The sequence below is a fragment of the Oncorhynchus mykiss genome, chromosome 14, assembly GCF_057628025.1.
Source record: "Oncorhynchus mykiss isolate SJ-2025 chromosome 14, ASM5762802v1, whole genome shotgun sequence".
NCBI classification, from domain to species: domain Eukaryota; kingdom Metazoa; phylum Chordata; class Actinopteri; order Salmoniformes; family Salmonidae; genus Oncorhynchus; species Oncorhynchus mykiss.
The window spans coordinates 31,379,477-31,404,172 of record NC_143035.1 but is presented as its reverse complement, the minus strand read 5'-3'; the positions used below and the strand labels follow the sequence as shown (position 1 = coordinate 31,404,172).

The following is a 24,696-nucleotide window of genomic DNA, read 5'->3' as shown; positions in this document are numbered from 1 at the left end:
CGAGCAGATTCACACAAGCCTAAGATCACCATGCCCAATGGTAAGCGTCAGCTGGAGTGGTGTAAAGCGCTCTGCCATATGATCATGTAGTGTATTTATTCACTCATATTTTTAGGTAAGGTAGTAATAGTGTAATAGTATTGATATTGATTGCTAGTAAAGCTTAGAAATGAAGGATCAATGCTGATGAAAGACAATCGCTTATTCATTAAGTCAGTCTGAGCCTTGGTGTTCAATAAGAAATCGTGAACGATTTCACACGGAATATGAATCAAAGACAGCTAAGACGTCCTCTAATACATTAATTTCCATGGAGCCTCGTTCTTTCAAGACAACAAAGGGAGTCAATGCTTCATTTTCACTTCATTTTCAGCGAAAGGTCGCTGGGTTGAATCTCTGAGCCAACTAGGTGAAAAATCTGTCAATGTGCCCTTGAGAAAGGCGCGTAACCTCATAGAATTAGGAATTATAATACTAGAATGTACACGAACCTTGTTATGATGGGATTAAGGTCAGCCATTTTGGTCAGGGAGTTAAGTCAACCATGGTTTGCCAGTGCTGTAAAATTAATTGCTTAATTATTAAGTCAGCCTGAGCTGACGATGGCGCCGGAGGGTAGGGCTGCCGTCTTATCGGCTCTCAAACAATCATGCTATTTTGTTTGTTTTTTCGCATTGTTCGAAATAATGTTGCTGCTACCGTCTCTTATGACCGAAAATAGCTTCTGGACATCAGAAATGGGATTACTCACCTCAAATTGGACGAGGAGTTCTTCTTCAATGAGTCAGACGCGAGCGACATACTGATGACACCCGACCAGGCCCTGATCCCTGTGATTCGCTGGAAAAGGAAACAGAGATTTTGAGGCAAAAGATCCAGGTGCCTTGCGAGGATCAGGCGACGAGTGGCTAATCTTCCCTTGCCTTCCATTCTGCTAGCTAACGTTCAATCGCTGGAAAATAAATGAAACGAACTGAAAGCACGCATATCCTACCAACGGGACATTAAAATCTGTTAAATCTTATGTTTCACCGAGTCTTGGCTGAACGACGACATTAAGAACATACAGCTGTCGGGTTGTACACTCTATCGGCAGGACAGAACAGCAGCCTCTGATAAGACACTGGGCGGGGGCCTATGCATGTATGTAAACAACAGGTGGTGCACGATATCTAAGGAAGTCTCAAAGTTTTGCTCGCCTGAGGTAGATTGTCTCATGATAAACTGTAGACCACACTATCTACCTAGAGAGTTTTCATCTGTATTTTTCGTAGCTGTCTACATACCACCACAGAGCAAAGTTGGCACTAAAACCGCACTCAATGATCTGTATTCTTCCATAAGCAAACAGGAAAACGCTCACCCCTGGTGGCCGGGGACTTTAATGCAGGGAAACTTAAATCAGTTTTATCAAATTTCTATCAGCATGTTAAATGTGCAACCAGAGGGGGGAAAAAAATTCTAGACCCCCTTTACTCCACACACAGAGACAAATACAAAGCTCTCCCTCACCTTCAATTTGGCAAATCTGACCATAATTCTATCCTCCTGATTCCTGCTTACAAGCAAAAATTAAAAACAGGAAGTACCAGTCACTCGGTCTATAAAGAAGTGGTCAGATGAAGCAGATGCTAAACTACAGGGCTGTTTTGCTATCACAGACTGGAATATGTTCCGGGATTCTTCCGACGGCATTGAGGAGTACACCACTTCAGTCACTGGCTTTGTCAATAAGTGCATTGAGGACGTCATCCCCACAGTGACGGTACTGTACATACCCCAACCAGAAGCCATGGATTACAACCAACATTCGCACCGAGCTAAAGGGCAGAGCTGCCGCTTTCAAGGAGCAGGACTCTAACCCGGAAGCTTATAAGAAATCCCGCTATGCCCTCCTACGAACCATCAAACAGGCAAAGCGTCAATACAGAACTAAGATTGAATTGTACTACACCCGCTCCGACGCTCGTCGGATGTGGCAGGGCTTGCAAACTATTATAGACTAAAAAGGGAAGCACAACAAAGAGCTGCCCAGTGACACAAGCCTACCAGACAAGCTAAATAACTTCTATGCTTGCTTCGAGGCAAGTAACACTGAAACATGCATAAGAGCATCCGCTGGTCCGGATGACTGTGTGATCACGCTCTTCGCAGCCGATGTGAGTAAGACCTTTTAACAGGTCAACATTCACAAGGCCGCTGGACCAGACGGATTACCAAGACGTGTACAGTCGTGGTCAAAAGTTTTGAGAATGACACAAATATTCATTTTCACAAAGGCTGCTGCCTCAGTTTGTATGATGGAGATTTGCATATACTCCAGAATGTTATGAAGAGTGATCAGATGAATTGCAATTAATTGCAAAGTCCCTCTTTGCCATGCAAATGAACTGAATCCCCCAAAAACATTTACACTGCATTTCAGCCCTGCCACAAAAGGACCAACTGACATCATGTCATCTCATTAACACAGGTGTGAGTGTTGATGAGGACAAGGCTGGAGATCACTCTGTCATGCTGACTGAGTTCAAATAACAGATTGGAAGCTTCAAAAGGAGGATGGTGCTTGGAATCGTTGTTCTTCCTCTGTCAACCATGGTTGCCTGCAAGGAAACACGTGCTGTCATCATTTCCTTGCACAGAAAGGAATTCACAGGTAAGGATATTGCTGCCAGTAAGATTGCACCTAAATCAATCATTTATCGAATCATCAAGAACTTCAAGGAGAGCACTTCAATTGTTGTGAAGAAGGTTTCAGAGCGCCCAAGAAAGTCCAGCAAGTGCTAGGACCGTCTCCTAAAGTTGATTCAGCTGCGGGCGGGATCGCGGCACCACCAGTACAGAGCTTGCTCAGGAATGGCAGCAGGCAGATGTGAGTGCATCTGCATGCACATTGAGGCAAATACTTTTGGAGGATGGCCTGGTGTCAAGAAGGGCAGCAAAGAAACCACTTCTCTCCAGGAATAACATCAGGGACAGACTGATATTCTGCAGAAGGTACAGGGATTGGACTGCTGAGGTGCATCCGGAAAAAAAGCTTGTCCGGAGAAGACAAGGTGAGCGCTACCATCAGTCCTGTGTCATGCCAACAGTAAAGCATCCTGAGACCATTCATGTTGCTTCTTAGCCAAGGGAGTGGCTCACAATTTTGCCGAAGAACACAGCCATGAATAAAGAATGGTACCAATACATCCTCCGAGAGCAACTTCTCCCAACCATCCAGGAACAGTTTGGTGACAAACAATGCCTTTTCCAGCATGATGGAGCACCTTGTTATAAGGCAAAAGTGATAACTAAGTGACTCAGGGAACAAAAAAATTATATTTTGGGTCCATGGCCAGGAAACTCCCCAGACATTAATCGAATTGAGAACTTGTGGTCAATCCTCAAGAGACGGGTGGACAAACAAAAACCCACAAATTCTGACAATCTCCAAGAATTTATTATGCAAGAATGGGCTTCCATCAGTCAGGATGTAGCCCAGAAGTTAATTGACAGCATGCCAGGACAGATTGCAGAGGTCTTGAAAAAGAAAAGGTCAACACTGCAAATATTGACTCTTTGCTTCAACTTCATGTAATTGTCAATAAAAGCCTTTGACACATGAAATGCTTGTAATTATACTTCAGTATTCCATAGTAACATCTGATAAAAATATCTAAAGACACTGAAGCAGCAAAGTTTGTGGAAATTAATATTTGTGTCATTCTCCAAACTTTTGGCCATGACTGTACTCCGAGCACGCGCTGACCAACTGGCAATTGTCTTCACTGACACTTTCAACTACTCCCTGACCCAGTCTGTAATGCCTACATGTTTCAAGCAGGCCACCATAGTCCCTGTGCCCAAGAACATTAAAGTAACCTGCCGAAATGACTAGCGACCTGTAGCATTCACGTTTGTAGCCATGAAATGCTGGTCATGGCTCACATCAACACCATTATCCCAGACAGTTTTAGAGGAATGAAACTATGCATTTTTCAAATTAACTGCTAATATGCTGTCGTGGAAATTTCCTCTATTTACCAAATCATGAGAGCAAACCACACACAAGTCAGAGTTAGTTATCACAAAAGTCCATCTTTAATTATATGAGCTCTATCACAACCCTGTGACTCTCAGATCAATTCAGTGTCTATCAATGAATTCTCTGAGAGTCCCTTACACATTGCAACTGAAATCCTTTATAGCAAAGACACACACATAGCCAGACAGCATAGGCATAATTTATCGCTCAGCTTTGTCTCCTAAACTATGTTATTTTCTCAAACTCATAAACCAATCCTCCATATCAACAGGCATATATCAAATCCATCCTATCTTGACAAGATCACAGAGACACACTGACTGGCACACAGACATTGTGGAGCCAAGAGATACACGCTTGACCTCTCCCATCTCTCCGGCCCAAGCAACTTAGTCTTGACATAGAACAGATACTGCAACCCCGCCACAGTATTATACAAACACATTCTGATGAGAAGTAACTTACAAACATATGATGAATATAAAACATCTTACCTATGTTACCAACTAATTCTGATTATTCGCCAACAATGCCAACATTCCATTCAAACAATGCAGTCAATCCACAGCCAGACACTGGCTGAAATCAGTTGATGACAGGATTTAGACAAGTTGTAATGCAACAAGTACTGATATTGTATCATGTGATAGCACTCACAGCTTTCTAAGAAAACAAAAATGTTGACATTTATGGTCTTTATATTTTATAGGCTATTTATACATATTTTGTACTTACCAGTACCCAGTGTTCGCGGGGTCCGACATGCCAATCAACCTGCTATCTGCCAATCACGGGAATGCCTGGAATGTTCTGATGCTGGGCATCCTGGCGGTTGGCGGAGTGGTGTGGAGGGGGGTTGGTTAGGGGGATGGGGCATTGGAAATTAAGACCAGGTTTAGCCTTTGTTCTCTCTCTTACGCCTGGCCTTCACAAGAGAAGGTCACGATTGGCTTGTGGGTCATCTTTCATTTATTTGGCGTGGGCTACGGCCAAACAGTAGCCTGTGTAAAGTTGGTTTAATAAACCGTCAATTCGTAAACTCCATCCTCTGTCTGGACAATTGTACCTTTATGATCTAGTCAGGTCATTACAATATTGTTGCACTGTGCGCATCCTCTGCATTTATGGCTACCATTTGGTAGCGTGCGTAAAAGGGCTTGGCTGATTTTCTTTGTTGGCCGGCAGTTGGCATGAACCAATTTATTGCGTAAATTGCGACCTCTCCTATACACAATAAATGGTGGATTTTTTAATTCAGCCGGCAAAACTGGGTCCCCGATGAGAAAATATGCCAGTGTTTCTTGACCACACCTCGCACTTTTCGCGAGTTCAAAGTATATGTAGTTGTGAACATTACGGAGTGTTCTTTAGCTTTAGTATATGTAGTTGTGAACATTACAGAGTGTTCTTTAGTATATGTAGTTGTGAACATTACAGAGTGTTCTTTAGCTTTAGTATATGTAGTTGTGAACATTACAGAGTGTTCTTTAGCTTTAGTATATGTAGTTGTGAACATTACAGAGTGTTCTTTAGTATATGTAGTTGTGAACATTACAGAGTGTTCTTTAGCTTTAGTATATGTAGTTTTGAACATTACAGAGTGTTCTTTAGCTTTAGTATATGTAGTTGTGAACATTACAGAGTGTTCTTTAGTATATGTAGTTGTGAACATTACAGAGTGTTCTTTAGCTTTAGTATATGTAGTTGTGAACATTACAGAGTGTTCTTTAGTATATGTAGTTGTGAACATTACAGAGTGTTCTTTAGCTTTAGTATATGTAGTTGTGAACATTACAGAGTGTTCTTTAGCTTTAGTATATGTAGTTGTGAACATTACAGAGTGTTCTTTAGCTTTAGTATATGTAGTTGTGAACATTACAGAGTGTTCTTTAGTATATGTAGTTGTGAACATTACGGAGTGTTCTTTAGTATATGTAGTTGTGAACATTACAGAGTGTTCTTTAGTATATGTAGTTGTGAACATTACAGAGTGTTCTTTAGCTTTAGTATATGTAGTTGTGAACATTACAGAGTGTTCTTTAGCTTTAGTATATGTGATTGTGAACATTACAGAGTGTTCTTTAGTATATGTAGTTGTGAACATTACAGAGTGTTCTTTAGCTTTAGTATATGTAGTTGTGAACATTACAGAGTGTTCTTTAGCTTTAGTATATGTAGTTGTGAACATTACAGAGTGTTCTTTAGTATATGTAGTTGTGAACATTACGGAGTGTTCTTTAGCTTTAGTATATGTAGTTGTGAACATTAGCGAGTGTTCTTTAGTATATGTAGTTGTGAACATTACAGAGTGTTCTTTAGCTTTAGTATATGTGGTTGTGAACATTACGGAGTGTTCTTTAGCTTTAGTATATGTAGTTGTGAACATTACAGAGTGTTCTTTAGCTTTAGTATATGTGGTTGTGAACATTACAGAGTGTTCTTTAGCTTTAGTATATGTAGTTGTGAACATTACAGAGTGTTCTTTAGCTTTAGGATATGTAGTTGTGAACATTACATAGTGTTCTTTAGCTTTAGTATATGTAGTTGTGAACATTACAGAGTGTTCTTTAGCTTTAGGATATGTAGTTGTGAACATTACGGAGTGTTCTTTAGCTTTAGTATATGTAGTTGTGAACATTACAGAGTGTTCTTTAGTATATGTAGTTGTGAACATTACAGAGTGTTCTTTAGCTTTAGTATATGTAGTTGTGAACATTACAGAGTGTTCTTTAGCTTTAGTATATGTAGTTGTGAACATTACAGAGTGTTCTTTAGCTTTAGTATATGTAGTTGTGAACATTACAGAGTGTTCTTTAGCTTTAGTATATGTAGTTGTGAACATTACAGAGTGTTCTTTAGCTTTAGTGTATGTAGTTGTGAACATTACAGAGTGTTCTTTAGTATATGTAGTTGTGAACATTACAGAGTGTTCTTTAGCTTTAGTATATGTAGTTGTGAACATTACAGAGTGTTCTTTAGTATATGTAGTTGTGAACATTACAGAGTGTTCTTTAGCTTTAGTATATGTAGTTGTGAACATTACAGAGTGTTCTTTAGCTTTAGTATATGTAGTTGTGAACATTACAGAGTGTTCTTTAGTATATGTAGTTGTGAACATTACAGAGTGTTCTTTAGCTTTAGTATATGTAGTTGTGAACATTACAGAGTGTTCTTTAGTATATGTAGTTGTGAACATTACAGAGTGTTCTTTAGCTTTAGTATATGTAGTTGTGAACATTACAGAGTGTTCTTTAGTATATGTAGTTGTGAACATTACAGAGTGTTCTTTAGCTTTAGTATATGTAGTTGTGAACATTACAGAGTGTTCTTTAGCTTTAGTATATGTAGTTGTGAACATTACAGAGTGTTCTTTAGCTTTAGTATATGCAGTTGTGAACATTACGGAGTGTTCTTTAGTATATGTAGTTGTGAACATTACAGAGTGTTCTTTAGCTTTAGTATATGTAGTTGTGAACATTACAGAGTGTTCTTTAGTGTATGTAGTTGTGAACATTACGGAGTGTTCTTTAGTATATGTAGTTGTGAACATTACAGAGTGTTCTTTAGCTTTAGCGGGTCTTTTTTGTAACAGTTCATCTCGTGTTTTTTCCAATGCCAAATTAAGAGCTTCAGCCACACATTGTGGCGAATAGCCTCTTCTTAGAAACCTAATGCGCATCTCTGGGTTCGCGCCCAGGCTCTGTAGTAACCGGCCGCGACCGGGAGGTCTGTGGGGCGACGCACAATTGGCCTAGCGTCGTCCGGGTTAGGGAGGGTTTGGCCGGTAGGGAAATCCTTGTCTCATTGCGCACCAGCGATTCCTGTGGCGGGCTGGGCGCAGTCCGCGCTAACCAAGGTTGCACGGTGTTTCCTCCGTCACATTGGTGCGGCTGGCTTCCGGGTTGGATGGCGCTGTGTTAAGAAGCAGTGCGGCTTGGTTGGGTTGTGTATTGGAGGACGCATGACTTTCAACCTTGGTCTCTCCCGAGCCCGTACGGGAGTTGTAGCGATGAGACAAGAAAACAATTGGATACCATGAAATTGGGGAGAAAAGGGGGTAAAATTCAACAACAAAAAAAGAGAGACCTCAGTGGGGCAAAAAAGTATTTAGTCAGCCACCAATTGTGCAAGTTAAAAAGTAAAAAAAAAGTTAAAAAGATGAATTTGTAATTTCATCATAGGTACACTTCAACAAGCTGCCTTGCTGCCTGCGTTTTTTCCACACTTCAATAATTAATCACACAGCACTCGTGATAGATTGACACAGCAAACAGATTTAGAAAAATGGAACACAGCAAACTTGAGAAGAAAAAGGAAAGCTCTTCTTCACCTCACCTGATCTCCCAGGTCTGCTCAGCCCCCTGATCAGAAGGAGAGAATGAAAACAAGAAATGTTTCGACCTTACTACCCAGGATTGTAATTCAATATCCCTGAGAGGGGGAAAGGGGGAAGAAATGGCTGATATATTTGACTGGCTGTTAACTCATTTGTCCCAGAGACAGGCTTGTCTACAGTATAATCTTTGACCCTCATTGACTCATATTGACCCCACTCTAAAAATTAGGGATTCAACAAGGGTTCTTCTAAGATCCTAAAAGTTCATTGAAGAACCTTAGTGTTCTTGGCACTGAAAAATACCCCCAAAACGTTATTCCAAAACCCCTATAGGAAGTGGGCTTCATCGAGGAACCCTGTTAGTTGGTGGGGGTTCTTGCAGGAACCTAACTGCCTAACTGAAACATTTGGATTTGGATTTGAGATGACAGCATTTGTAGGCACTTAACAGAAAAAATGTAAAGATCTCCTCAATTTAAGGAAAGGTTTCTCCCTTGTATGATCTAAATATATGTTGTTTTATGATGATACCATCCATATTTTCATATTTGAACAAATGGCATTGTTGTTTTACACTTTCTCCATTTGAAAATGATTTCTAAAACAAAATGTACACAATTCAATGGATATCAGTAGACAAAGAGGTAATAATATGTTAAAGGCAATAGCTGCATTGGGTGCAGATGACTGAACTGGTCACTGCTGTGTGTCTGAGTCTGCAGGTATACTGACCAGGAGGCACACAAAGGTATATATGGTATTGGTATGTTGTGCAGATCACATGCATCATCTACAGTTTATTTTGGTTTCTCTAAACCCTTATAGGACTCAGTCACAGCAGCCATCTTCCTCCTCCCTTACCTCTTCAATGAAAATCCCAGAGGCCTCTACATTATGGACAAGGTCTGTGTATGAAAACCATTATCAACCTTTTTTTTTTTCATTCACATTGACCACAAAAACCAAGGTATGAATACTGTCGTGTGCATGTTTTGTTAAAAATCTGTATAATTACTATTTTTGGATTCACAGACTCCACCCTCCCTACACCTCTGATGAACATAACAGGAAACCTGTTATCACCATGCACTGCAAAATCATTCTGGCTATGGATACGGAGAACATCAACACATTGACATCAACACGCCAGAGGATATACCCATTGGACTTGGGGCCCAGAGGATATACCCATTGGACTTGGGGCCCAGAGGATATACCCATTGGACTTGGGGCCCAGAGGATATACCCATTGGACTTAGGGCTCGGTTTACCTCATCTTTTTTATTCTGCTTGCCACTAAAATCATAATCAACACTGACAACTAATATATTGTTTTATTGTTCTGCGTATTATTAATAATAATAATAATAGGAGGGGGGTAGTTAAAAGAGGTCCTTGAGAGAACCCTTTTAAATGGTTCTTCGAAGAACTTATAGGGGTTCCCTCACAGTTTCAATTTGAAGAAACCCTAAAGGATACTCCAGGAACTTTTGCTTTTCAGAATGTGTAGCTGATTTGTCCTGAATGTCATTGTTCATAGAATGACAATGGGATGAATGGAGAGACTTACAGTGACTGGGGAGGAGGAACACTCCAGTCTAACTGTCACCTCATTAAACACTTAAAGGGTAGGCAGTATAAACATAGCCCTAGATCATCACTTGTTTATAGAAAACAGACGGAAAACAAGAGGTCAGCTAATTAACTATCCAGCATGCTCCGAACACCTATAACTGCTACAGTGTAGTTTAGTAGGATGGAGGCGCAATAGCTGTATGGCTCTGTAATTGCTACAGTGTAGTTTAGTAGGATGGAGGCGCAATAGCTGTATGGCTCTGTAATTGCTACAGTGTAGTTTAGTAGGATGGAGGCTCCATAGCTGTATGGCTCTGTAATTGCTACAGTGTAGTTTAGTAGGATGGAGGCTCCATAGCTGTATGGCTCTGTTACTGCTACAGTGTAGTTTAGTAGGATGGAGGCTCCATAGCTGCATGGATCTGTTACTGCTACAGTGTAGTTTAGTAGGATGGAGGCTCCATAGCTGCATGGATCTGTTACTGCTACAGTGTAGTTTAGTAGGATGGAGGCTCCATAGCTGCATGGATCTGTTGCTGCTACAGTGTAGTTTAGTAGGATGGAGGCTCCATAGCTGCATGGATCTGTTACTGCTACAGTGTAGTTTAGTAGGATGGAGGCTCCATAGCTGCATGGATCTGTTACTGCTACAGTGTAGTTTAGTAGGATGGAGGCTCCATAGCTGCATGGATCTGTTACTGCTACAGTGTAGTTTAGTAGGATGGAGGCTCCATAGCTGCATGGATCTGTTACTGCTACAGTGTAGTTTAGTAGGATGGAGGCTCCATAGCTGCATGGATCTGTTACTGCTACAGTGTAGTTTAGTAGGATGGAGGCTCCATAGCTGCATGGATCTGTTACTGCTACAGTGTAGTTTAGTAGGATGGAGGCTCCATAGCTGCATGGATCTGTTGCTGCTACAGTGTAGTTTAGTAGGATGGAGGCTCCATAGCTGCATGGATCTGTTACTGCTACAGTGTAGTTTAGTAGGATGGAGGCTCCATAGCTGCATGGATCTGTTACTGCTACAGTGTAGTTTAGTAGGATGGAGGCTCCATAGCTGCATGGATCTGTTACTGCTACAGTGTAGTTTAGTAGGATGGAGGCTCCATAGCTGCATGGATCTGTTACTGCTACAGTGTAGTTTAGTAGGATGGAGGCTCCATAGCTGCATGGATCTGTTACTGCTACAGTGTAGTTTAGTAGGATGGAGGCTCCATAGCTGCATGGATCTGTTGCTGCTACAGTGTAGTTTAGTAGGATGGAGGCTCCATAGCTGCATGGATCTGTTACTACTACAGTGTGGTTTAGTAGGATGGAGGCTCCATAGCTGTATGGATCTGTTACTGCTACAGTGTAGTTTAGTAGGATGGAGGCTCCATAGCTGCATGGATCTGTTGCTGCTACAGTGTAGTTTAGTAGGATGGAGGCTCCATAGCTGCATGGATCTGTTACTGCTACAGTGTAGTTTAGTAGGATGGAGGCTCCATAGCTGCATGGATCTGTTACTGCTACAGTGTAGTTTAGTAGGATGGAGGCTCCATAGCTGCATGGATCTGTTGCTGCTACAGTGTAGTTTAGTAGGATGGAGGCTCCATAGCTGCATGGATCTGTTACTGCTACAGTATAGTTTAGTAGGATGGAGGCTCCATAGCTGCATGGGTCTGTTGCTGCTACAGTGTAGTTTAGTAGGATGGAGGCTCCATAGCTGCATGGATCTGTTACTACTACAGTGTAGTTTAGTAGGATGGAGGCTCCATAGCTGCATGGATCTGTTACTGCTACAGTGTAGTTTAGTAGGATGGAGGCTCCATAGCTGCATGGATCTGTTACTGCTACAGTCAGTGTATCTTTTTTATTTGAAGGATTCTTTCTCGCTGATGAAATATAAGGACCATTTGTTTCTAAAGTCATATATCACAAGCAATTATTATTGAGGTTTCTAAACGTTAAAACACAGCATTGGGATTGTAGTTCACATGAGCCAGTCGTGGGCGAAGCTAACGGTTGAGAACTGTAGGGAGAATGCCGCCTTTTTGAGAGCTAGCATAAATGTGTAACATATGGATTTGCATTAGTTTATGTATCAATAGTCCAAATCCTTCACTTTTCTGTTTTTGGAGTGATTACATAAAACTGATCAGAATTCTTATAGAATGCTAAAGTCACGTTGGAAAATGTTTTTCTTGCTGTGTGATGTAAGGGCCCGGCAAGCCACTCTATTCCCTTTAATGTAAACTCCAACAGAAATAACTTCAAATGTATAACTTCAAATTAAACCAAATTGTTTGCACTCATGACTACTGGTTTCAATTTCCTTTTCAGCCAACTTAAAAGTAAATACTTTATGAATTTATTGCTACAAATCAACTTGCAAGGTTAGCCTGCTAACGTTACATTAGCACTGAATGAGTCAGCCAGTTGTTATCAACACCTAGCTGACAGGTACATTAAAGTAAACCAATGTTTGGGAATACATTACTCCATCTAACCAAATCAAATTTATGTTTTGCTATATACAGTAAACTTTGCCAGCAAGCTAGCCAGCCAGCTAACATTCGCTATTTAGCCAACTAATGTTAGCTATTAGCCTAGCCAGCCTAGCCAACGAGCACAGCTATGGTGGGTATGCTAGAGTCCAACTACTGGAGACCAGTTAGAACACAACTAACACAACACAACTAAAACATAACCGCACATCAAAAATGCAGAGACTTACATGTTGATGGCTGCGGCCCATCCGATGGTAAGAGTTCAATAGAATTCAATAGCTATAGCAAAAATATCTCCAAAAGATAGATTCCAGATCTCCGTCAGCTAGCGCGTTAGCACTAAGCCAAGGTGGAAAAAGTTACAAAGCTGCCGTAGCCTACTTCACAGAGAGCATGCCAAAAAGGTTACAAAACAAAAAGGAGAACAGACGAGGTACCACTAATCCACAATTAGAGCAAGCAGCTATGATTGTCTCTTTCGTTTTGAGCCCAAGAAGGCACCAGAGCCTGCAGTGCTCATGGTTTCCCACTAGATAACACAGCCACAAAGTCCATAAAGAGCATGAGGTGTGGCTAACATTAGCCAGCTTGAGCTAGCTTATGAGCTAGCATTCAAACTCAGTAACACAGAGGATATTCTCCATATGACGTTGAGAAATAGTTTATCGTGGGTAGTTCCGAAGATATCTGGAAATAAGTTATTTTATATGCAAAAAATAAAAAACATCTTTGTAGTTATAGGTAACCAGATTGTGACTACAACTAAGTTACTAATTCTCTGAACACACTGTGTTGTTACTTTGGTGAGTAAAAACTCATGTTTCCTACCGTTTAACAAAAGACACCTCTCAATGGGTGGTCCAGCTAAGTCATGACATCACAAGTTGGGGGATGGGTCTCTCCTCTTTTGTGCTCTATTGTTCCTCAAGCAAAGGGGGAGGCCGATGACATCACGACTTCCCATCAAACCAACTCCTTGAATGCCCTACCTCAGGAAGTTGTCCGTAGTGTCTAAAAAACACTATTTTACTCAAAACATATATTTTTGTACCTTTAGTGTGTGTACTTTACAGTGTATTTGAGTGGTAGGCTTTTCTGTCCCCCCCTCTCTTCTGATACACAGAGCTGAACCATTTCTTCCAGTCTGTCTCTCTCTCTCTCGCTCTCTCTGTCTTCATCTTTGTGTGTGTCTGTGTGTTGGGATGAAAGGTTAGGATTAAGAGTATTCTGTCTAGGGCTGAAACACTAGAGGGGGGCACTCGTCAGAGAGGATAAAACTCACCAGACTGCACACTGAGAGATTTCTGTAGGAGGTAGGATCCTTTTCAACACTGCAGAGGTTCACTATGATTGTGAACACACACACACACACACACACACACACACACACACACACACACACACACACACACACACACACACACACACACACACACACACACACACACACACACACACACACACGCGCGCTCTAGCAGTGGGATCATGGAAAAACATGTCTAGTCTCGACCATGGATTGAACCTATGCGATTCAATTCTATGCGATTCAATTCAATACATCTGTATTGTCCCAAAGTCAATTATGCACAGTAGAGCACACACATGCTGTCCAACATCCAGACAAGATAAAATGACATGGATGAGCCCCAAATGGCACCCTGTTATTCCCTATAGTGCCCTACCAATGGACTATGGTCAAAAGTATAAGACTACATAGGGAACAGGGTGCTATTTGGGACGTAAACAATACATAGCAGAGGAGGTTAAAAGGTTAAAGACATTACGAAGACAGAATGAGATGTGAGATGTGACAGAACATGAAATAACATGTCCTCTTCTGTATATGGTGGAAGTAGAAACACATCATACTGAGGCTTTTTTAGGCAAAGAGATCAGGGTTTGGGTAGTCCTAATCATTTATATAACATCCTACCTTTAAGGTTGGACATGATTTTTGTTTGGTTTTGTTAAAACTCTGCTCCAAGGGACAGGCCAGTGTCAACTGAATTAGCAACTCACCGTAACATGTATATTACTCTGGAGGTGGTCTCTGTCTGTCTGTCTGTCTGTCTGTCTGTATGTATGTCTGTCTGTGTCTCTCTGTGTGTGTGTGTGTCAGAGAGAGAGAGAGAGAGAGAGAGAGAGAGAGAGAGAGACTATGAAACTGGCCACTGGGGGCAACTGTGAGCGCTGTTACCTCTAAGTTGGTTTTGAAATGCGGAAGGGCGTAAGCATCTGCCTCTGATTCCAAAGGTTGCATGTTCCAATTCTGTGATAGAAAGGTGATTTGGCCCAAACTTAACCTTGGAACGATACAGAGAAGGGATTCCTGTAGAGTCTCTCTCTGCTGAACTACAAATAGCCACTCGTCTGCCGTCTCTCCAGAGTAATATATACATGTGAGTTTCTAATTCAGTTGACACTGGCCTGTCCCTTAAAGCAGAGTTTTAACAAAACTAAACAAAAAGTAATGTCCAACTTTAATAACCTTTTAACCTCCTCTGCTACATATCGACTACATCCCAAATGGCACCATATTCCCTACGTAGTGCAATACTATTGACCACAACCCAGTGTGCGTGTGTGTACTCACAATCATAGTAAGCCTCTGCACAGTTGAAAAGAGAGAGAGACGAGAGAGAGAGAGAGACCTAGCTGAGACAGAGTGTGGGAACAGGGATTGTGTTTGGAGACTTTCGACACACACACAAACACACAGCTTGAATCAATGTTTCAGTATTTCTATTACCAGCCCATTTTTGTAAAGCTGACTCCATTTATTGCCTTATCCCGCTCTCTTCCTGTCTCTCTGTCTATCTCTCTGTCTCTCTCTCTCTCTCTCTGTCTTTATTTATTTATTCATCTCATTATGCTAACTGTGAATGACAGCGATGATTCATGCCACAAGGTGCCCCAGACCAGATGTTCCCTTGTATTAACATGAACCGGTCTCAGGGGGAATGCCTGTGTCCTCACGGTCCTAGCTACAGTAGCTTACCCTCCTTCCTCTCCACTGTCCTATACTCCAAAACCCAGTGTGTTTTATATCACTTTATACTGACCGTAAATGACAGTGATAACAAGATGTTCCCACCTCCCCTTACCAGCCGCCCTGGTTGTCCCTATAAGCTAGCCTTCACCCACCTCCCCTCACCAACCTTCTTCGGTTCCTCTCTCCTCAAAACCTCAGCTCCAATTGTCCCCTCACTTGCCCCTTTAGAGACAGAGAAGGAGAGACAGAGAAGGAGAGGACAAGACAATAGGAATTGAGGAAGGACTTCCTGTGACATCAGGTGCTGTAGGTGTCCTGGAGGGCAGGTAGTTTGCCCCCGGTGATGTGTTGTGCAGACCGCACTACCCTCTAGAGAGCCTTGCGGTTGCAGGCGGTGCAGTTGCCGTACCAGGCGGTGATACAGCCCATACCAGGCGGTGATACAGCCCGTACCAGGCGGTGATACAGCCCGACAGGATGCTCTCCAGAGGGTAGCGCCCGTGCTTAGGTCTATCCAATGCTGTTCTGACCAATCGGATTTGAGACACGAGACGTTTGTGGCAAGGTCTTTAGGTTACCACGGATTACAAAAAGAATACCAGCCGTCTCGTTCCCAGACAAACTAAACAACTTCTTTGCACACTTTGAGGACAATACAGTGCCACCGACACGGCCCGCTACCAAAGACTCTCCTTCAACGTGGCCGATGTGAGTAAAACATTTAAACGTGTTAACCCTTGCAAGGCTACCGGCCCAGACGGCATCCCTAGCCGCGTCCTTAGAGCATGCGCAGACCAGCTGGCTGGTGTGTTTACAGACATATTCAATCAATCCCTATACCAGTCTGCTGTCCCCATATGCTTCAAGATGGCCACTATTGTTCCTGTTCCCAAGAAAGCTAAGGTAACTGAACTAAATGACTACCGCCCCGTAGCACTCACTTCTGTCATCATGAAGTGCTTTGAGAGACTAGTCAAGGACCATATCATCTCCCCCCTACCTGATAGCCTAGACCCACTTACCGCCCCAATAGGTCCAAAGATGATGCATCGCCATCACACTGCACACTGCCCTATCCCATCCTGACAAGAGGAATACCTATGTAGGGATGCTGTTCATTGACTACAGCTCAGCTTTCAACACCATAGTACCCTCCAAACGCATCATTAAGCTTGAGACCCTGGGTCTCGACCCTGCCCTGTGCAACTGGGTCCTGGACTTTCTGACGGGCCGCCCCCATGTGGTGAGGGTAGGAAACAACATCTCCACCCCGCTGAATCTCAACACTGGTGCCCCACAAGGGTGCGTTCTCAGCCCTCTCCTGTTCTCCCTGTTCACCCATGACTGAGTGGCCATGCACACCTCCAACTCAATCATCAAGTTTGCAGACGACACTACAGTAGTAGCCTTGATTAACAACAACGATGAGATGGCCTACAGGGAGGAGGTGAGAGCCCTCGGAGTGTGGTGTCAGGAAAATAACGTCTCACTCAACGTCAACAAAACAAAGGAGATGATCGTGGACTTCAGGAAGCAGCAGAGGGACCCCCCACCTCCTATCCACATCGACGGGACAGTAGAGGAGAAGGTGGAACGTTTTAAGTTCCTCGGAGAGCATCCTCACAAACTACCTAGGACACCCAGGGTGTGTGGGCATCCTAGTGGTTAGAGCGTTGGGCCAGTAACCGGAAGGTTGCTGTAACGAATCCCTGAGCTGACAAGGTAAAAAATCTGTGGTTCTGCCACTGAGCAAGGCAGTTAATGCTAATGCTAATTGGCTAAGCGGGGGTTATCTCCATTCACCCACAATGGCAGCGGATTAGCTTTTAGCATCCTCAGCCTTATCGCCATTCAGACCCCACCACTGCCAGCCGTCCAGCCTGCCTTCTCTCCCTAATCTGTCCTTCAGTTGGTCTGACACATGACCGTGTCTGTTTAATACAACTGCCAATTCAGCACTAGAGATGCTGATAGAGATGGTGATAGAGATGGTGATAGAGATGCTGATAGAGATGGTGATAGAGATGCTGATAGAGATGGTGATAGAGATGGTGATAGAGATGCTGATAGAGATGGTGATAGAGATGGTGATAGAGATGGTGATAGAGATGCTGATAGAGATGCTGATAGAGATGCTGACAGAGATGTTGATAGAGATGGTGATAGAGATGGTGATAGAGATGGTGATAGAGAGGGTGATAGAGATGCTGATAGAGATGCTGATAGAGATGCTGATAGAGATGGTGATAGAGATGCTGATAGAGATGCTGATAGAGATGCTGACAGAGATGTTGATAGAGATGGTGATAGAGATGGTGATAGAGATGGTGATAGAGAGGGTGATAGAGATGCTGATAGAGATGCTGATAGAGATGCTGATAGTGATAGAGAGGGTGATAGAAATGCTGATAGAGATGCTGATAGAGATGGTGATAGTGATAGAGATGCTGATAGAGATGCTGATAGAGATGGTGATCGTGATAGAGAGGGTGATAGAGATGCTGATAGAGATGGTGAAAGTGATAGAGATGCTGATAGAGATGCTGATAGAGATGGTGATAGAGATAGAGAGGGTGATAGAGACAGTAATAGAGAGGCTCATAGAGACGGTGATAGAGAGGGTGATAGAGATGCTGATAGAGATGGTGATAGTGATAGAGATGGTGATAGAGATGGTGATGGTGATAGAGATGGAGATAGAGATGCTGATAGAGATGGTGATAGTGATAGAGATGGTGATAGAGATGCTGATAGAGATGGTGATAGAGATGGTGATAGTGATAGAGATGCTGATAGAGATGGTGATAGTGATAGAGATGGTGATAAAGATGGTGATAGTGATAGAGATGCTGATAGAGATGGTGATAGAGATGCTGATAGAGACAGTGATAGAGATGCTGATAGAGATGGTGATAGAGATGCTGATAGAGATGGTGATAGTGATAGAGATGCTGATAGAGATGGTGATAGTGATAGAGATGGTGATAGTGATAGAGATGGTGATAGTGATAGAGATGGTGATAGAGATGGTGATAGAGATGCTGATAGAGATGGTGATAGTGATAGAGAGGGTGATAGAGACAGTAATAGAGAGGCTCATAGAGACGGTGATAGAGAGGGTGATAGAGAGGCTGATAGAGACGGTGATAGAGAGGCTGATAGAGAGGCTGATAGAGAGACTGATAGGGACAGTGATAGAGCGAGTGATAGAGAGGCTGATAGAGAGGCTGATAGAGAGACTGATAGGGACAGTGATAGAGCGAGTGATAGAGAGGCTGATAGAGAGGCTGATAGAGAGACTGATAGGGACAGTGATAGAGAGAGTGATAGAGAGGCTGATAGAGACAGTGATAGAGAGGCTGATAGAGACGGTGATAGAGAGGGTGATAGAGACAGTGATAGAGAGACTGATAGAGACAGTGATAGAGAGGCTGGTAGAGACAGTGATAGAGAGGCTGGTAGAGACAGTGATAGAGAGACTGATAGAGAGGCTGATAGAGAGGCTGATAGACAGACTGATAGAGAGACTGATAGGGACAGTGATAGAGAGGCTGATAGTGATAGAGAGACTGATAGAGAGGGTGGTAAGAGAGGCTGATAGAGAGGCTGATAGAGACGGTGATAGAGAGGCTGATAGAGAGGCTGGTAGAGAGGCTGATAGAGACGGTGATAGAGAGGCTGATAGAGAGGCTGGTAGAGAGGCTGATAGAGACAGTGATAGAGAGGGTGATAGAGACAGTGATAGAGATGTTGATAGAGACAGTGATAGAGAGACTAGCATCCTCAGCCTTATCGCCATTCAGACCCTTGGGTTGTGCCGTGGCGGAGATCTTTGTGGGCTATACTCAGCCTTGTCTCAGGATGGTAATTTGGTGGTTGAAGATATCCCTCTAGTGGTGTGGGGGCTGTGCTTTGGCAAAGTGGGTGGGGTTATATCCTTCCTGTTTGACCCTGTCCGGGGGTGTCCTCGGATGGGGCCACAGTGTCTCCTGACCCCTCCTGTCTCAGCCTCCAGTATTTATGCTGCAGTAGTTTATGTGTCGGTGGGCTAGGGTCAGTTTGTTATATCTGGAGTTCTTCTCCTGTCCTATTCGGTGTCCTGTGTGAATTTAAGTGTGCTTTCTCTAATTCTCTCTTTCTTTCTCTCTCTCGGAGGACCTGAGCCCTAGGACCATGCCTCAGGACTACCTGACATGATGACTCCTTGCTGTCCCCAGTCCACCTGGCCGTGCTGCTGCTCCAGTTTCAACTGTTCTGCCTTATTATTATTGGACCATGCTGGTCATTTATGAACATTTGAACATCTTGGCCATGTACTGTTATAATCTCCACCCGGCACAGCCAGAGAGGACTGGCCACCCCACATAGCCTGGGTCCTCTCTAGGTTTCTTCCTAGGTTTTGGCCTTTCTGATAGAGAGGGTGATAGAGATGCTGATAGAGATAGAGATGCTGATAGAGATGCTGATAGAGATAGAGAGGGTGATAGAGACAGTAATAGAGAGGCTCATAGAGACGGTGATAGAGAGACTGAAAGAGAGGCTGATAGAGACAGTGATAGAGAGGCTGATAGAGAGGCTGATGGAGAGGGTGATAGAGACAGTGATAGAGACGGTGATAGAGACGGTGATAGAGAGACTGAAAGAGAGGCTGATAGAGACAGTGATAGAGGCTGATAGAGAGGGTGATAGACATTGATAGAGACAGTGATAGAGAGACTGAAAGAGAGGCTGATAGAGACAGTGATAGAGACAGTGATAGAGAGACTGAAAGAGAGGCTGATAGAGACAGTGATAGAGACAGTGATAGAGAGACTGATAGAGAGGGTGATAGAGACAGTGATAGAGACAGTGATAGAGAGGGTGATAGAGAGGCTGATAGAGACGGTGATAGAGAGGCTGATAGAGAGGGTGATAGAGACGGTGATAGAGAGGCTGATAGAGAGGGTGATGGAGACAGTGATCGAGAGACTGATAGAGACAGTGATAGAGAGGCTGATAGAGACAGTGATAGAGAGGCTGATAGAAACAGTGATCGAGAGACTGATAGAGAGACTGATAGAGACAGCGATAGAGAGGCTGATAGAGACACTGATAGAGACGGTGATAGAGACACTGATAGAGACAGTGATAGTGAGGCTGATAGAGACTGTCATAGAGAGGCTGATAGAGACAGTGATAGAGAGACTGATAGAGACAGTGATAGAGAGTGATAGAGAGGCTGATAGAGACAGTGAAAAAGAGGCTGATAGAGACGGTGATAGAGAGGGTGATATAGAGAGACTGATAGAGACAGTGATAGAGAGGCTGGTAGAGAGGTTGATAGAGAGGCTGGTAGAGAGGCTGGCAGAGAGACTGATAGAGAGACTGATAGAGAGTATGGTAGAGAGACTGATAGAGAGACCGATAGAGAGACTGATAGAGAGACTGAGAGGAGAGAAAGGAAAAAGACAGGTCAGATCATTTGCATGTCCGAGTCCTTTGAAAACAGAGGTCAGTGTTCTAAATCTGTTGTGTTATTCAGAGCGCTGCATGTTTCATAACAGCACCAAACATAACATAAGGATCTACACTGCACTCTCTCTCTCTCTCTCTCTGTATCTCTCTCTCTGTGTATCTCTCTCTCTCTCTCTCTCTCTCTCTGTATCTCTCTCTCTGTGTATCTCTCTCTCTCTCTCTCTCTCTCTCTCTCTGTATCTCTCTCTCTCTGTATCTCTCTCTCTATCTCTCTCTCTCTGCCTGCCTGCTCAAATATTTTTCTCCTGCATCAAACCAGGAGAAAGGAGAAATATATATTAACTTTATATATTATCTACCTCACTTGCTTTGGCAATGTTAACACATGTTTCCCATGCCAATAAAGATCAATGTTAACACATGTTTCCCATGCCAATAAAGATCAATGTTAACACATGTTTCCCATGCCAATAAAGATCAATGTTAACACATGTTTCCCATGCCAATAAAGATCAATGTTAACACGTTTCCCATGCCAATAAAGATCAATGTTAACACATGTTTCCCATGCCAATAAAGATCAATGTTAACACGTTTCCCATGCCAATAAAGATCAATGTTAACACATGTTTCCCATGCCAATAAAGCCCTTGAATTGAATTGTTAGAAATACAGAGGAAAGAAAGAGACATATAGCGATGGAGAAAAGAAGGTTAGTAGAGATCAGGAGAAGAAAGAGACATATAGAGATGTAGAAAAGAACATTAGTAGAGATCAGGAGAAGAAAGAGACATATAGAGATGGAGAAAAGAAGGTTAGTAGAGATCAGGAGAAGAAAGAGACAGAGATGGAGAAAAGAAGGTTAGTAGAGATCAGGAGAAGAAAGAGACATAGAGATGGAGAAAAGAAGGTTAGTAGAGATCAGGAGAAGAAAGAGACATATAGAGATGGAGAAAAGAAGGTTAGTAGAGATCAGGAGAAGAAAGAAGAGGGGGACAGAGGTAGAGGTGGAAGAAGAGAGGGGGACAGAGGGAATGAGAGAGTGGTAGAGGTGGAATGAGAGAGGGGGACAGAGGGAACGAGAGAGTGGCAAAGGTAGAGGTGGAAGGAGAGAGGAGGTAGAGGTGGAAGGAGAGAGGGGGAGAGAGGTAGAGGTGGAAGGAGAGAGGGGGAGAGGGAATGAGAGAGAGAGAGAGAGGCAGCAGGCCTCCCAGCAGAAATCAGAGCAGCCGGCAAACTTCCTTATTACTGTGACACAACTGGCAACCTATTCCCCATATAGTGCGCTACTTCCCTATGCACATAAGTAGTGCATAGGGAATATGGTGCCATTTGAGACTAGACCCTATGCTGTGCCCAGGCACATTATGTATCTCTAGACTTCTCCCTCATTTTCTCTACTTCCTAATTTTCACTCTCTCCTTCCCCACTTTTTCTTCTTCCATTCTCTCTCTCTCTCGTTCCTCTCTCTCTCTCTCTCTCGTTCCATTCTCTCTCTCTCGTTCCTCTCTCCCTCTCTCTCTTTCTTCTCCTGATCTCTACTAACCTTCTTTTCTCCATCTCTATATGTCTCTTTCTTCTCCTGATCTCTACTAACCTTCTTTTCTCCATCTCTATATGTCTCTTTCTTCTCCTGATCTCTACTTATGTTCTTTTCTCCATCTCTATATGTCCTCCTTCCACCTCTACCTCTGTCCCCCTCTCTCCTTCCACCTCTACCTCTGTCCCCCTCTCTCCTTCCACCGCTACCTCTGTCCCCCTCTCTCCTTCCACCTCTACCTCTGGCCCCCTCTCTCCTTCCACCGCTACCTCTGTCCCCCTCTCTCCTTCCACCTCTACCTCTGTCCCCCTCTCTTTCCTTCCACCTCTAACTCTGTCCCCCTGTCTCCTTCCACCTCTACCTCTGGCCCCCTCTCTCCTTCCACCTCTACCTCTGTCCCCCTCTCTCCTTCCACCTCTACCTCTGTCCCCCTCTCTCCTTCCACCTCTACCTCCTCTCTCCTTCCACCTCTACCTTTGCCACTCTCTCGTTCCCTCTGTCCCCCTCTCTCATTCCACCTCTCCCTCTTCTCTCAATTTAAATGAATTTAAAATCAAAGGGCTTTATTGGCAAGTGGAATAGATAATAAACAAAAGTAAAATAAACAATCAGAAATGAAAAGTAAACATTACACTAACAAGTTTAAAATAATTTTGACTTTTATATTTAAGCAATAAGGCACGAGGTGGTGAGGAGGCACAAGGAGTGCCTGGACACAGCCCTTAGCTGTGATATATTGGATATATATCACAAACCCCTGATGTGCCTTATTGCTATTATAAACTGATTACCAAAGTAATTAGAGAAGTAAAAATACATGTTTTGTCATACCCGTGAAACACGGTCTGATATAGCATGGCTTTCAGCCAATCAGCATTCAGGGCTCAAACCACCCTGTTTATAATACTGGCTATGTACAGGGCTGTGACAATGTGCAAATAGTTGAAGTATGAAATAGACAGATAAATATGGGTTGTATTTACAATGGTGTTTGTTCTTCACTGGTTGCCCTTTTCTTGTGGTAACAGGTCACAAATATTGCTGCTGTGATGGCACACTGTGGTATTTCACCCAGTAGATGGGAGTTTATCCAAAATTGGGTTTGTTTTAGAATTCTTTGTGGATCTGTGTAATCTGAGGGAAATATGTGTCTCTAATATGGTCATACATTGGGCAGCAGGTTAGGAAGTGCAGCTCAGTTTCCACCTCATTTTGTGGGCAGTGAGCACATAGCCTGTCTTCTCTTGAGAGCCATGTCTGCCTACGGCGGCCTTTCTCAATAGCAAGGCTATGCTCACTGAGTCTGTACATAGTCAAACCTTTCTTTAAGTTTGGGTCAGTCACAGTGGTCAGGTATTCTGCCACTGTGTACTCTCTGTTTAGGGCCAAATAGCATTCTAGTTTGCTCAGTTTTGTGGTTAGTTCTTTGCAATATGTAAAGTAATTATCTTTCGTTTTCATATTATTTCGTTGGGGCTAATTGTGTTTCTGTCCTGGGGCTCTGTGGGGTGTGTTTGTGTTTGTGAACAGACTAGCTTGACTTAGGTTGACTATTAGGTTTATTGCTCTGTACTGTAGGCGAGGGCTTTGTTATGGAAGGTTTGAGAAAAGTTTCCTTTTACGTGGTTGTAGAATTGAACGTCTCCTTTCTGGATTTTGATAATTAGTGGGTATCGTCCTAATTCTGCTCTGGCATGCATTATTTGGTGTTTTACGTTGTACATGGAAGATGTTTTTGCAGAGTCTCAATTTGGTGTTTGTCCCATTTTGTGATTTCCTGGTTGGTGAGCGTCTCTGTCTATGTCTCTCCATCTCTCTGTCTTCTTCCACCTCTCTCCCTCTCTCTCTCTCTCTCTCTCTTTCTGTTCCTCTGCCCCTCTCTCTCTCCCTCTCTCTCTCTCTGTTCCTCTGCCTCTTTCATTCTCTCTCTCTCTCTCTGTTCCTCTTTCTCTCTCTCTCTTTCCCTCTCTCTCTGTTCCTCTGTCTGTCTGTCTCTCTGTTCCTCTTTCTCTCTCTCTCTTTCCCTCTTTCTCTCTCTCTCTCTCTCTTTCTCTTTTTCTCTGCCTCACTCTCTCTTTCTCTTTTCCTCTCTCTTTTTTCTCTCTCTCCTCCATGTCTCTTACTTTTTTCTGTCCATACTGAGTCACTCCCTCCCGCCCTCTCTTCAGAGAGAGAAGAGAAAGGGTAAAGTAATCTAAAAATAATCTAAAATAATCAACTCAAAAGTCTTTCCCTTGGATATCAGATCCAGATATAAACATTCAGCTTCTATTTTCCAGC

The 24,696-nt window shown here is 43.1% G+C and overlaps 1 protein-coding gene across 2 annotated transcripts in view; it reads right to left on the bottom strand.

Annotated features, from left to right (window-relative positions):
• pin4 (protein (peptidylprolyl cis/trans isomerase) NIMA-interacting, 4 (parvulin)) overlaps positions 1 to 13,280 on the bottom strand; it is a 52,423-nt gene extending 39,143 nt beyond the window's left edge. Inside the window, exons 1-2 of one of the 2 annotated variants that reach the window (XM_090198704.1) lie at positions 12,658 to 13,280; positions 752 to 840 (exon numbers count right to left, since the gene is read on the bottom strand). The gene's annotated coding sequence lies outside the window, so the exon portion shown is untranslated. The remainder of the gene's footprint in view (positions 1 to 751; positions 841 to 12,657) is intronic. The other variant, XM_090198706.1, reaches the window with a different exon arrangement.
• Positions 13,281 to 24,696: the final 11,416 nt, after the last annotated feature.